Source organism: Manis javanica, chromosome 6 (genome assembly GCF_040802235.1).
Source record: "Manis javanica isolate MJ-LG chromosome 6, MJ_LKY, whole genome shotgun sequence".
In the NCBI taxonomy this organism is placed as follows: Eukaryota; Metazoa; Chordata; class Mammalia; order Pholidota; family Manidae; genus Manis; species Manis javanica.
In genome coordinates, this window is record NC_133161.1 from 83,025,964 (window position 1) to 83,040,430 (window position 14,467).

The 14,467-nt window shown below is 34.6% G+C and overlaps 1 long non-coding RNA gene across 1 annotated transcript in view; it reads left to right on the top strand.

Moving 5' to 3' along the window:
* Nucleotides 1–13,078, top strand: part of LOC140849930 (uncharacterized) — a 37,358-nt gene extending 24,280 nt beyond the window's left edge. The window contains exon 3 of the long non-coding RNA XR_012132342.1: nt 12,850–13,078. This is a non-coding gene — a long non-coding RNA (uncharacterized lncRNA). The remainder of the gene's footprint in view (nt 1–12,849) is intronic.
* Nucleotides 13,079–14,467: the final 1,389 nt, after the last annotated feature.

Here is a 14,467-nt window from a genome sequence, read left to right on the forward strand (position 1 = left end):
AAAATTGCTAAAAACTACTCTACATTGGCGACCTCCCTCTTACTCGTTAAACATTTGTTACGTGAAAACACTTTTTTCAATCTACCAAAGCTGTTCTCTCTAAGGTCACCAGTGTTTGGTCCCCATTTCAGCACACTGAGCACCCATGGCTCCATTCTTGCTCTTCATGAACTATTTATAGCACTGCCATGGTCGTCTTTTTCAGTTTCAGAAAGCTCTCTTTCACCCCTTTCTTCAATTTCACGTTCCCACCCACTACTTTAATCTGAACATATCCTTGAATCAGTATTTTGCCTCTTTCCTTTTTGCTCTGTACTGTTGAAGATCTTATCTTTATTTTCATATTACTTATTGCTTATCCCTCTGTAAGTCTCAAATCCACCATGCTCATCAATATTTCATCACACATACCATATAACCATACAATTTCACTCCTACATACATACCCACAAGAAAACATGCATCCGTGCAAAAACTGGAACATAAATGTCCACAGCAGTATTACTCACAAAAGCCAAAAAGTGGAAACAACCCAAACGTCCATCAATGGATGAAAGAATAAAATATGGTATATCCATTCAATGAAGTATAATTTCACAATAAAAAGAAATGTATTGATAAATGCAGCAACACAGATGAACCTTGAAAACATTATGCCAGGTGAAAGAAATGAATCACAAAAGGTCACACATTATATGATCCCCTAAATATGAAATATTTATATTAGGCCAATCTGTGGACACAGAATATATATTAGTGGCTGGTCAGAGCTGGAGGGCAAGAGGGAGTGGGGATGCTGACTGAGTATGAATGAGTGCATTGTTTCTCTCAGGAGAGAAGAAAGTGTGCCAAAACTAGATTGTGGTAATGGTTGCACAATTGTGTAAATACACTAAAAATAATGAATTGTACTCTTTAAATGGATGAATTGTACTGTATATAAATTACATAAAAAGCTATTGAAATTAAATGCACACAAATAAATCACTAATAAGCATCTAAATAATATTTTGGAGAATTATTTTTCCTTAAAGCATTTGATTTTAACACCCTTTTCATTTCTGAAGCTCAACGTTGTGGCTTTCACATCTTCTTCTGTTTTACATAAATATTTATTTATCTGGTTAAATGGACAATCTGAACCTACACTACGTAGAGAGAGAATTCTGTTTTACCTTTTTTCTAAGGAAGCACAAACTAAAGAAACTAATAGAATACCAGATTCATTTTATACTTTACGTAGAAACAGTGCATACTTTTTTAAAATCTGCAGTGACAATTCAAAGCCTATAACCTTAATTTTTTATTGCAAATCTTCTATCCTTCTAATTTGCAAATGGAAAATATGAAGTTGGGATGTCTGACTATATCCATACATCTTCTATTAAGGTGATATAACTATTTGTTGAGGAAAAAATGATACCAAGGTCAGACTTATTTTTAGCTGTGGATGCTGGCTATTCCATAGAAAACTCATCCTCTAAGGTGGCAATGTCAGGTTTTGTCTTTAATTAGTGCCATATATGACCTTTGTTTCACCAAGCTTTTTACTCCTACAATAAAATGAAGGTCAATGACAGGAAAATAGGATGATATTTTTTATAGTGAAAGATCTGTCAAATACACAGGAAAGCTGTTCTACATTAAACTTAGCTTGTTTTTAACATCTTACTGTATACACTGCTAATGTTAATTCAGCATCAATCATGATATAGAAGCTAGATTTAAGTTCTTTTTTTAATGGCACACATGATTTTTCATAGAAAATCCAGAGTTTGTTTTCTGTCAGTATCCAATTGAACTACTGAAAGTGATGAGGAACCCCAGATCTTGATATCTCTTCAGAAATACACCAAGACTGAAAAGCAGAAAAATTGGAAAGGAGAAAATAAGGTAAGCTTAGAAAACAGAGAATACCTAAACAATGCTTTAAAAAAAACAAAAGATAAGGACCATATCACTTAGGAATATGTGACATCTCAGAGTAATATGAAAGGCTTTTTGTTCCCAGACATGGATGGTGACGTTAACAGTTTCAATTGTCACTCTCTTTAATACAACTGAATTACTTTTTTAAAGCATCTTTGTTGCTAATTCTTAAAGTTCTCAAGTCTAAAAATTTTTGCTCTTTCCTTCTTATTCAGAAATATGTTTTGTTAGAATATTTAATGACATTTATTTGTGATATATTGTATATATGAAAAATGCTTTTATGGCTTTCAGAAGTTTTCTTATGCTTTATCTCAGCTGCCTCCTTACAAAAATCGCCAGATCTTGGGTAGGGCAAATATTGTTATACATAATTTACAAAGGAAGGAATTGAGGTTTACAAATCTTGAGTAAATAGCCTAAAGTATGTGGTTAATAAGTAACATGATCAAGAATACAATAAGTCTTCTTGGCCCTAAACTCAAATTCTAAAATTTTGATTGATCTACATTTTTAAAACAGTATCTTTTTTTTCGAATCAGAAGGATCAGACATGCACATTAGAAAATATTCATATAACATAAAAATTTATAGGGTAAAAAGTGAGAAGCTTTGTATTTTAAGTTCCAGTGCTCACTACTGTTAAGTGTTCAGTGTTTATTATTCCATTGTTTTCCCTTAACAAAAACATATTAGGATTTTTAATAAAACAGATTTACACAACTGTTAACTAAGACTGCCATAACATAGTATCAGACACTGGGTGACTTAAACCACAGAAATTTATTTCTCACACATCTGGATGATGGGAAGTCAGATCAAGAAGCCTGGAAGGCAGGTTTCATCCCAAGGACTCTTCTTTTGGCTTGTTGCAGCCACCATCTGGCTATGCGCTCGCATGACCTCCTCTTTAGGCACCCCTGGGGAGGCGGGGAGAAAGAGACGTGCAAGGGGGAGCGAGGGAGCGAGGCAGAGCAAACTCTCTGGATCTCTTACAGGGGCACTAATCCCACCATGAAGGCCCTTCTCTCATGATCTCATTTAGCCCTAATTAGTTCCTAAACACCCCACCTCCAAATTCTACCACACTGGGGGTAAGGGCTTCAACATATGAACTTGGCAGGGGGCCCCACCAACGTTCAGTCCATAAAAGTAACAAATACTTTTCTAGAAACTGTTTTTATAAGCTATACTTGTAAAATACTCTCTGTTGCTATAAACATGCTATATCACTAATTCAATGGCCTTATATTAATCTACCACACAGATTCAGTAATATAACATTGTTTACTGAATTATTGTTAAAATGAAAATTCTTTTACATATCATTGTGTGCTTGAGTTGGCAGTTTCCATAGATTTAAGTGACTATATTGGCAAGTATAAACACTTATCAATTTAAATAGTATTGCTAATATTGGTTTCTTGAGAGAAATTTTATGAAGGAATGAGAATCTTCGACTTAATAGTATGAAGAAGTTTCACATCTATTATCATACTTGATTCTTCCAAAGACTATGTAAAATAAAGAGTAAGCACATTTAACCCTATTTTTTTCTACACATTAGGAAATAAAAGCATAAAGAGTTAAAGATCACAAATTAAATTCACATTTCAATAAGGACCAAAATTAAACTTCAGGTACAGGTCTGCAGGAGCCCATGGTTAACATTCTTTATTTTCTCTGACGCACTCACGGAAACAAAGGGACCATGTGGGAAATGTGTGCTATCCACTCTGAATAGGGCTCTCTTGCTTCTGGGACTCTTGAAACTACCTTAGTAACTCTTTGCTCAGTCTCACTTTTTCTCTGAAAGGCATTTTTCCCCAGATGCACTTCAAATTCAGATATGACAGCTTCCCAGTTTTGTGTTTATTTCCTTGGACTAGACTTACCTTTTACATCTTGCAAAACAGAAACTTAGAGAATAAATACCAGCAGAAAACATACAAAGCTCATATCACAGTTGTGTTACATACATACATACAAACATACATATCCACACACACACTTTCTTCATAATTGAATGGAGTATATTCAAGGTTATGGAAAACTCTAGGGAGAAATATATACATTAAATATCTTTACATCATAACCATTAGTGGATATATATAAACATGTCTCTTTCTGACTATGCTGATAGTCCTATGTTTTGGATTTTTTTTTTACTCTACAGAGGTCATTTCACCTCTGTTTATAGCTGTCCTTTTAGCAAAATGGAACTTGTTCTGCCAAAACCAAAAACACACTATTATAATGAGTAGAAATTCAGTTATTATGGCCTGGAAAAAAACTGGAGCATGACAAGGACTAAATTCATAGTTTGTGTTGTCAATAAACACCAAAAGTTTCATCAAGGAAGTGGCAAACATTGTACCTAAAACACTGTATTTACTTAATATATGAAAAGTGGGAAAAATCACAGGAAATATGTGGTCAGGCACTAATCAGCAAATACTAGCATTTCAAGAATAGGATTTGGAGATAAAGTATGTAACCACTAAATTGTGTGCCTTCAAAGTCATTAAATACCCCCTTCTTCCCCCCAAATTTTCCCACAATCCCTGATTATTTCTTCCCTTTTTTCACTTTCTCATAGTGACTGTATTATCATCAACTGAATATTTATTAAATTGTCTTATTTTAAAACGCAGACTTTCCTCAAAGGGTTTGGAAGTGGTTGTGGGTTATCAGCTATTCATACTTCTGGTATCAATTTTTATAAACCAGTTGCTTTCATTTTAGCTCCAACTGACATCAGCTTCAGTGTAGGACTGTGCGCGTGAGTGGAGATAAAAGGTTTAGCACAGAGTGTTTTAAAGGGAGTAGAGAAGTTGGTCACCTGTGGATTCCTGGTGAATTGGGAAATTTTGGACAGTAAGAGAACAATGAGCACAAGAGCAGGGGAGAGAAGAGCGCATGGGCCTGGGCCAATGCAAACGGAAGAAGCGGAAGCCAAGGCCAAACTGTCCTCGCCGGTGTCTGTCTAGGACACTGGTCCTCCAGGCAACAAGGAAGGTGTAAAATATGCATCTTCATCTACAATCTTTCAACTTCTGTGGAACAATATTGAAGTTTCCTGATTACCAGTTCATAGATTTATGCACCTCATCTTTCAGATCTTCACTGTACCCCATGTACCCCAGAGCTTTTTTTCCAAAACTCAACCTAACCTTCCCATTGCTGTCTCTCTAGTTTCAACTCTTCTTTGCATGGACAAACCAGTAGAGGCATTAATAGCTCACACAGACTTGTTATCCTACTAGATCAAGCTGTTCGCCACGTCATCCTCCACCACTAAACTCCAAACAAAAAGCTAAACATGGAATTCAAGAATCACAGAGCAGATCTATTTATTCTTTACCCAGAAAAGGACACCACACAGCATCAAGCCAAACGGACTTTAAAAGGCCTTATCTTAATAAAATTGCTCAGCTGTCTGATTCATAGAGTTTGTTATTCTGGTTCTTAAAGTTAATTCTTGGGTTCTGAAACAGATTCACAAAGAAGAAAGCCCAAACTGAGAGTTTATCTTGACGTGGATAATACATATGTACTTCAGCTTATATAAAAATGTAAGTTCCCTCCTTTCACTTAGCAGAAACAACTTATAAAATTTTCTATATAGTCCAAAATGTCAATCTCTAAGAGACAGATAAGTGCATTCAGATAGATGTAGACTAGTTTTTTCTTTCATTTTCTTCAGAATTAATTTCTGCTATGAGGAATTTGTCCGGCATGCTAAGATCATGATACTGTCTTTCTTAATCCATATCAGAACATTGCCAATGCCTTATACTTCTTGATAGAATCCAGATTACTATCTTGATGTTTTTAGTTTTTACTGTCTTCATTCATGACATTTCAATTGCTTTTTGTCTAACTTTAATTTTATTATCTAGTTGTCTAATATTGTTAACTTTTTTCTTTCAGTTTTTCTTGGTTGTTCATTGCCAGTCTTCTGTTGTATTCTATGCTCAATATTTTTAGCTCTTAATTCTTACTCTCATTTATCAGTCATATCCATTTATATGATTATATCTTATGAGATATTTTATGTGTTTTTACATTTATGAACATTTTATCTTTTTGAATTTTCTCTTTTATGTTATATCTAATTAATTTTATGTCTAATTTTTAGGATTAAATTTTTACTTTTCTGGTAACCTATTCTTTCACTTTTAAATCATTTATTACTTCTTTAAACACTTTTATTTCTACCTTTTTTTCTCAGTTTGAATCCCATGCTAACTGCCTGCTCTCCATCTAGTTTAGTTTAATTTTCCACATTTATTTTTTTCTATTTTAATATTTTAATAAATTGTTTTGTGATAGTTACAGTAATTATGAGCATGGCTTACGTATATGGATAAAGTCCACACCAGAAGTTACAAAACTGGGAAGGCTCCTCTGATCCCACTGTCCATGCAGCTACTACTCTAAATCTCTACATGGATATCCTATCCTTTCAAAGAATGCGTTCCACAAGTCCTTATCATAAGCAGCCCCTAAAAATAACAGGTTATTTTTTATACTGATAATTGTTCCCTTGATGTAGATGTTACATTTTAGATAGTGTTAATGGTTGCCATGCATCCAGTTCTTTATATTATGAGCTTGTGTTTGTTAATATTCATTTGTTCAATGTTTATTATGTGACATACAGAAACATTAGACTTGGAGAAAAAGTGGTAACAGTTTTGGCTAAGAAACTGGTATCTGGATGAGGGGGCCAAGTGGCACTGACACTCCCAGGAGACATTCATTGCAGGAAGCAGAGGAAAGTACTCCCTTCAATGCTGGCTTCCTGCTAATGTATTTATTAACAGTTTGGCCTCCCTCCCTTTTCCTTAGGTCCGTGGGTGGTCCAGCTCGCTTGGGGCATGACTCTCACTAACTCCACTTCATTTCAATGGGCTAGGAGAAATTGGCTAGACAAGTTAGCCTGAAGGATTTCTATCGGTCATTGGTGTACCTATTTGGTGGATGCCATGAACTTTCAGAAACTCTCAGTAGGCCTGGGCCCACTGAGAAAGTCAGAATCTAAGAAAAAGAGAGACATACTTAATCAGTTCTGGGTATTTCCCGGGATGTGAAGAGACAGATGGCTTCCCCTCAACATCTCTGCCCCTGTTTTTTCTTTTTACTTTTTCTCTGTAGGTAGTGAAAAGTAAGGAATTTTCAAAATTGAAATTATGATTACCCTCAGAATGAATTACAGTGATTCAATGTGTTTAGCTCAAGTTCAAATAGTTTAGCCCTTTGCAAGAGATGATGTAAGAATTTAAATTTATGCTGAGTACACTGAGTATAATTATAAGATCAAGGATACAATACTGGAAAGTCATTGTAAATGAGGAAGGTCTTATTTTGGTGAATCTTTTTCTTTCTCCGGAATAAAATCTTTTCATGGAGGAAAATGGTCTAAACATCAGCTACAAGAAGAGAACACAGAGAGAGAGAAAACTGATGTGATATCTTTAGCATTACCCAAGCGTGCCTTGTCTCACAGACACATGTGCTATGTGGCAGATTTTATATATGTAAAAAATATATATAGGGTGAAAGTGTGCACTGGGTACCATGGTTTAATGAAGCATTAAGGTAATCCAGTGAAATCCCTATGTTCTCATTATTTGCATGCTTATGGGCAATTTCATCATCTGTAAAGTAGGAAAATTAACAATATTAACAATATTATTCTATGAGATTTAAATAATAATGTAATTATGTCTCCTACGATATAAGTGCTCAAGAAATATGAAGCACTATTATTATTATTATATAGTTATCAAAATTAAGGATTTGGAACTGTTGTCAAAAAATGTAGACACATAATATGCATAGTATTTTAGAATCTTTGTTAAATACAGTATTGACATTATGAAAGATTTTTTTCATCTTCTAATTTTAGGAAAAAGTGGTGATTTTTTTCTGTGGCTATTGTCCAGTTAAGTACAATTTGTAATGAATCAGTTTGTTATACAATCCGTGATGCAGCTTGTTCGGTATGCCAGCTGACCTTCCATCAAAACACCCTAATTATAAACCGCTGTATTAGTCAGCTCAGGCTGCCATAATAAAATGCCATAGACTGAGTGGCTGAAACAACAAAAAATTTTTTCTCACAGTTCTAGAAGCTAGAAAGTCCAAGATCAAGGTCTGGCAGGGTTCCGTCTCTGCCGAGAGCTTTTCCCCTGGCTTTCAGATAGCTGCCTTCTCACTGTGTCTCACATAACAGGGAGAGTGGGAGGGAGGGAAGAAAAGAAGGTACAAGAGAGATCTTTTCTTTTTCTTACAAGGACACAGTCCTATCAGATTTAGGGTGCCATACTTATGACCTCATTTAACCTTAATTACCTCTTTAAGACCCTATCTCCAGATACAGTCACATTAAGGGTTAGGGCCACAACATATGAATTTTGGAGGGACACAATTCAGTCCGCAGCAACTGCACATTCCAGTTAGAGAGGACTGTCATATTTTGAAGAATAGGCAGCATGCTTTCAGAGTACTCACGTGAGCAGACGTCTAGTAATAATACATATAGCATGTTCTTTTCTTTAATGAGAATAGTTAGATCCTTACATCAGTATGAGAAAACATTCAGTTACATAACTGAGATATTTATTTTCAAACTATGAGGAGAAATCGTTTTCTATTTGGGGAGGGAGAACTCTGTTATGTTGGAATGTTTACCATTAAGAATCTACTTAAAACATTTATAGAATAAGTCTCTTCATTCTTTAAAAATAACAATAATAAACCCAGTTTGTTTACAGACACTGTACAAAAACAGGAAACCAGGAAGATGAGTTAAATATATTTCATCATAGAATGATGATGTGCATCTTTTATAAAGTAGTGTATCTCCATTTTAGTTGGGGTCTATATGCCTAAAATGAGATGTGTTAATTAAAGCTAGGTTTTCACTTGGTCACTGAAAGTGCAAAAGGTATGCTAAAACTCATAGTTTCTTTACTGATCAATATTAGTCACTACAGTAAACTGCTTATGTGGTAACCCTCAACTATGAGTAGAGAAGCCAGTATGAATAGATAACTCACCTACAATCTAATCATTTCACATGCATGAGCAATCAGTTCATAAAATCTAATATACAGTCAATATCAAATGCCATGTAAGAAAGTGTGCATAACATATATAAAATATGCATAAATTATGTGAACAAAAAGTAAGCAGAAGTCTCTTTATAAGAAACCTAAGTGTTTCTAGTTTTGTTGTCAAAGTGAGAGAAGATTTTGTATTAACACATGACAGAAAGGATTTAATAATAAAACAGAATGTAGACAGAATCAGAGAACCATTTTGTCAGGTCATCTGTAAATTCTGAAGTTTCTGAGAAGAAGGGTTATGTTCCAACTCGTGAGGATCAGCATTTCATAGGAGGAGAAATAAGCTGTTAGTATAAGGAAGGAGTGACAGCTTCAGATCAGCTAACTCCACTATCAATATGAAGCATTAATCACACACTTTCTCCATTGAGACTGGAGCATAGTGCTGGATTTTGACCTTTCATCTCACTTTCTCTAGAGTATTATAAAGATTAGTTCAAAGGCTAACTGCTTTGATTTCTTAGTTTCACATATACAATTACTTAAAATTAAAACTTAATAAAAGAACAATTATATTTTTTCTCAGACTGTTGTTCATATTGTCATTGCATAGTTTATGTTTTCCCTTTATGTATTCTTACTTCAATCATACTGTATTTATTGTTCTTTGCCCTTCTTTTTTTCAAACATTTGGAAATCCTTTATGAAATAATAATTTCTCTTAAACAACTTACTTAAATAATTACCCAAGTCATCACCATTTGTGGAAATTTATAGCTTGGTCAGCACCTTATTTCCAGTCTATGCATCAAAGGATGACTGGTCATAAGAGTAATAAAACAACATAATTTTGCACTGGGTGTTATTTTTGTTTACATCAAAACAGCCATTTAGAAAAATCTTAAAAAACAACTCTTTAAGAACACAATACTTAACTTTTTCATAAATAGAAAATAAGCAAAACTGATGGTATACTTAGATATCTTGGTTTAAAACCAAGTTGGGTAACATAAAAGGTACTTTGTTGAGCTACAGATGTCCAGCACAAGTGGATCTTTAAATATTAAAAACAAATAAAGCTATATACCCCACCAGTTTTCCTAGAAATGAGTAGAACATCCCAGAATCAGTCATATGGCACAGCTTGAACTAATAATGAACACTTAGGATTATCTGACTAAGAAGCTCATTTGGGACTGAGACAAGCAGTTCCTAATTCTAGTCTCCTGGGCCATCATTCAAATATATTATTATTCAAATAGCTAATGAGACAGGAAGAACTTGAGCCATAATTGACTTGCATTCTCTTGGGAAGTCAGCTCTGAGAGTATATCTAAATACATTCCCCAAGTGTATTGCAGACAGAAACCATTGTAATTAATTTACTAGTCAAGCCCAAAGCATTGAGTGAAAGAATTTCCTGACTCCTAGATTCCAACTATTTTAGGAAAAAAATAAAAACCTACATATTCTGAACTAGATACAGATATGATTTTGAAACATGAAATGGCATATAATATATGTATTTCTCTACTTTTCCAAAGAATATGGTATAAAGAAAATAAAAGCACTCACTTATTGTGTAGTACAGTCTGAATGTCACAGAAGTTCAGTTATTAAATATCATATTATTTACATTGATATAAACATTCATATCATTTCTTCTATTATGTCCTACATCCTAAAATCTAATTTACTTACAAATTTTCAAAAATTAATTGTAAAATTTTATTTAAACATGGCTAAAGCTTTTTTTTGCCAAAGTCCAGTAAAATAAGACCAAAAATATTTTTAAGCATACACATAAATATGTGTACATATATAACCACAATCACAAAAAGCAAAGAAAAGGAGACAATATGGATAAGAAATTTCTACACTTTTTGGAAGGTTGAAAGCATATACATAAGTGTTAACTGACTGAAGTGGAGAAGGTAGAACCTGGGCCCTTGTAGAGGAATTTCTTGGTGGAAAAAAAAGGCCCAATTTCTTCCCAGAGTTTTGCAATGTATTGAAAAAGGTAACATAGATATATAGAGCAGATGCAAGGAGAGTTATTCGAAGTGCACACCAATCTCTGGATCTGGTCCTCAAATCACTACATTCTTTCACTGACCCAAAAGAGCCTAAGGTTCCACTGTTTGGAGAAACTGAATCACAGAAGCTCTAGATTAGTGAAGAGAAAAGAGAGTAGCAGGAGGTAAGAGGGTATGAATAGGGGAATTATTTGACCATGAAACATTTAGGGCTCTGTTCACACACCATTTTTAGTATGAGCTTCAGTAAAGTAGATACTACTGTATGCCTCCTATAGGCAGGAGATTATAGACTCTTCTCTAGAAAAATGGAATTGCCCCAGAGAACATGATATATAAATATTGTGATAAGTTGTTACTTAATATGAAGCCCAGAAGTCAGCAAACACTAATCATGCATATGTATGCACAAATATGAATGGCTAAAGCTCATCAGGAATTTGAAGAATGCTTCCAACATGAAAAAAAGGGTGGGGGGTGCCAACTAAATAAGCAGAAGAAAAAGAATGGGAGAAGCCAGAGATAATAAATTTGTAAATTAATATCCTTTGAGTAGGAAGTAGAATATTTCATGCATGCCAAAAAAAAAAAGAACAAAAATGCAGCAGAGAACAGGAAGAGAATCTATTGCAAATATTTTTGAAATTCAACGAAAAAATTCTGAAAAATCTAAAGGAAATTGTCTCCCAATGAAGACAAACAGACAAAAAACACACACACAAAAGAACAAGAAAAAGACAAAAAAAATAACATTGTGGTAGAAAAAGGTAAGAAGATTAAGAGATCATTCTAGGTGGGTTTCAGAAAGAAACCAACTTAAAACAGTTTCAGGAAGAGACAAGAGAGGGAAGAAATTATTATTTTCCAGAATTGAAACGCTTATGTTCTGGTTACTATTACCAAGTAACAAAATATCCTAAAAATACCTGCTTTGAATAATCATTTAGTTTGGCTCATGACTTTAAGAATTAAGAATTCAGACAAGGAACAGTGAGAATGGCTTATATGTGTTTCACAAATTCTGGACCTTCACCTCAGAGCACTTGATGGCCAGGGGTAACTGAACAATGGGGTGCTGGCATCATTTGGAGCCATCTTCACTCATATATGTGGCAACTGATGCTAGCTTGAAGCTGTGACCTCAGCTGAATACATATGAACTGTATGTGGCCTCTCTATGTGGCCTGGCCTTCCACACAGAATGAAAGTTACAAGGTAGTCAAATTTCGTACATGGTGGTTTAAGCCACCAATATAAGTGTTTCATCAAGCAATGTGGAAGATGCATCACCTTTTGTGACTTAGCCTTGGAAGGTCATACAATATTACTTCCAATATATCTATTCAATATAAAGAGGTCACTAAATCTAGCTCAGATTTAACCAGATGAGCTAAAGACCCCACTATTGGAGGAGTGTCAAAGATTTGTAGATAATGTCTTAAAAATATCAGAGCTTGACTATAAGAATGAAGACCTAGCATAAGGAGTATTTCATACACCAAAACTCTGATAGTAAAATTTCAAAACATTTGAGATTAAAATATCTCTCTAGAAGTTTCCAGGAAGGAAAAAATATAAATATAAAGGATAGAATATAAAAGTGATATGGATTATCTGAAGATTAACACTAGAATTGAGGATACTATATCAATGCCTTCAAATTTCTATAGGATCAATTTTTGACAATGAGGCCAAGAAAATTAGATGTGGAAAAAAAAATCTTTACAACACGTGGAGGTAAGACAATAAGAATAGCTACAAGCAAAAGAGTAAAGTTATATCTCTGTTTCACCCCTATGTTTTTACAGCACTATTTACAATAGCCAAGATATGGAAGCAACCTAAGTGTCCATAAGTAGATAAATGGATAAAGAAGAGTTGATACATACACACAATGGAATACTATTCAGCCATAAGAAGAAAACAAATCCTATCATTTGCAACAACATGGATGGAGCTAAAGGGTATTATGCTCAGTGAAAAAAGCCAGGCAGAGAAAGACAAGTGTCAAATGATTTTCCTCACTTGTGGAGTATAACAATGGAGCAAAACTGAAGGAACAAAAAAATCAGCAGACTCACAGACTCCAAGAAGGAGCTAGCTGTTACCTAGAAGGTAAGGGCTTGGAGGGGATGGGTTGGGAGAGAAGGAGAAGGGGATTAAGGGACATTATGAGTAGCACACCATGAGTGGCCTTTCCCATATAGCATGGAGAAGACAAGGTGTCTCTATAGCATCTTACTACACTGATTGACAGTGACTGAAGTGGGGTGTGGGAGGGGACTTGGTAATATGGGTGAATGTTGTAACCACTATGATGCTCATGTGAAACCTCCATAAGATTGTATATCAATGATACCTTAATAAAAAAGAAAAAAGATAACACGGATTTGGCTTCCCTCTCATTTCAGCTGCCTCCTTACTGAACATCCTTGCAAAGAACTTCATAGAATCCATATTTAGCTATAGAGGTTACACCTTAACCCTAGGGCGTAGTTTGAGACCAAATGCATTTGGTCACATCCAAAACATCCAGATAACATACAAAATGATAGATAAGAAATAAAAATCATATGTACCCACATCAGTACAAACAAGGACAGATGAGAGTTTTTAATAAAGATGTCGAAGGCTGAGACAAGTGTGTTAATTTATCAAGCAGAGAGGGGGCTAAACATTCTAAGTGGGACCTGCAACTGGAGAGTATAGAATTAGAGTGGAGATCCAGATAAACTCAGAACTCAGAGAGCAGAAGTTGAAGAATGGTCAGAGTGAGAGCTGGGCATTAAAAAATTGAAATAACCCAATTTATAAGGAAGTCCCTTTCCTCCAATAATACATCAATATATTACGTATAAACATATGTTTAATTCTAAAAAAAATTCATCAGGAGTCTGTCTTTAAAAAATAGTAGGACGAACTAGGGAAACTTACATGGAAGTTAGCACTTACAGAGCTGAAACTCCTTCTTCTGGCATTTAGTGATCCATCATCAGAACTGCTGGCTTTGTACCATTCATTCCAAAGGAATGTTGTCTTTTAGCAAGCCCCAACTACTTTTCAGAGCTCCTCATCACGCCTTTCATTATCAACTATGGACAACTGAGTGTCATATGCCATTTGAAAAAAAGCTTTAATGTGAAAGAGTAGACAATTGGAAAAACAGGAAAAATTATCTCAGAGGAAAGATAACAAGCTTATAAGGAAAAAAATTAAATATTCTGATTAATATACTCATATGAAGAGATTCCATTCATAAAATAAAAATAAAAAGCTATGTGAAATGGAATAATAGTGAGGTTTTGCAACTTAACATAAGTATTTGTAGAAATTAAGAGAAAAGTTAGAAAAAATAGTCAAGGACTGTGGAGGGCCGGAAGCAATGTAATTCCAGAAGTGATGTCATCCTGCAAGTGACATCACCAG